Here is a 721-nt window from a genome sequence, read left to right as displayed (position 1 = left end):
GCAAACTTAGGTTGTTAACCATCCAGAAGACAAGCTTATTGTTATTACCATACAACCTAAGCTGTTAAGCTTAACCTCTGTATAATCTTCTTGATGATTTGCTGCATCCTAGTTGCCAGTGTCTTATTAAAGATTTTTTGTGTCTATGTTTATTAGGAAGATTGGTCTATAGTTCTATTTTTTGGTTAGATCATTCTCTGGTTTTGGCATCAGGGTAATTCTTGCTTCCAAGAATTGATTTGGGAGTATTTTTCTTTTTTAATTTCATTAAAGAGTCTGTGAAGTAGTAGCATTAGATCACCTCTAAATTTCTTGTAAAATTCAGCAGTGAATCCATTAGGTCCTGGGCTTCTCTTTCTTGGCATGTTTATAATTGCATCTTCAAATCAATGAGTGATATTTTATCAAGAATTTTTATATGTTCTTGATTCAGCCTTCATAATGTATATGTACCTAGGAATCTGTCCATTTCTTCTGTTTTTTCCATCTTATTAGAATACAGGTTCTTAAAATAGGTATTAATAGGGCTAGCCAAAGAGCTCAGTGGATTAAAGTGCCTGCAAGCAGGCGTAGGGGATGGGGGTTCAATCCCCAGGCCTGCCATGCCAGCCCAGCCTCCAGGGGGTGCTGAGACAGCGCTTGAGACTGGGCGTGGTGACGAGTGCCTGTAATCCCACCTCTTGGGAGGTTGTAAACATGTGGATCACTATAAGTCCGATCT

Source organism: Octodon degus, unplaced genomic scaffold, assembly GCF_000260255.1.
Source record: "Octodon degus isolate 3935 unplaced genomic scaffold, OctDeg1.0 scaffold00019, whole genome shotgun sequence".
Lineage (NCBI taxonomy): Eukaryota > Metazoa > Chordata > Mammalia > Rodentia > Octodontidae > Octodon > Octodon degus.
This window is presented reverse-complemented; position numbering follows the sequence as displayed.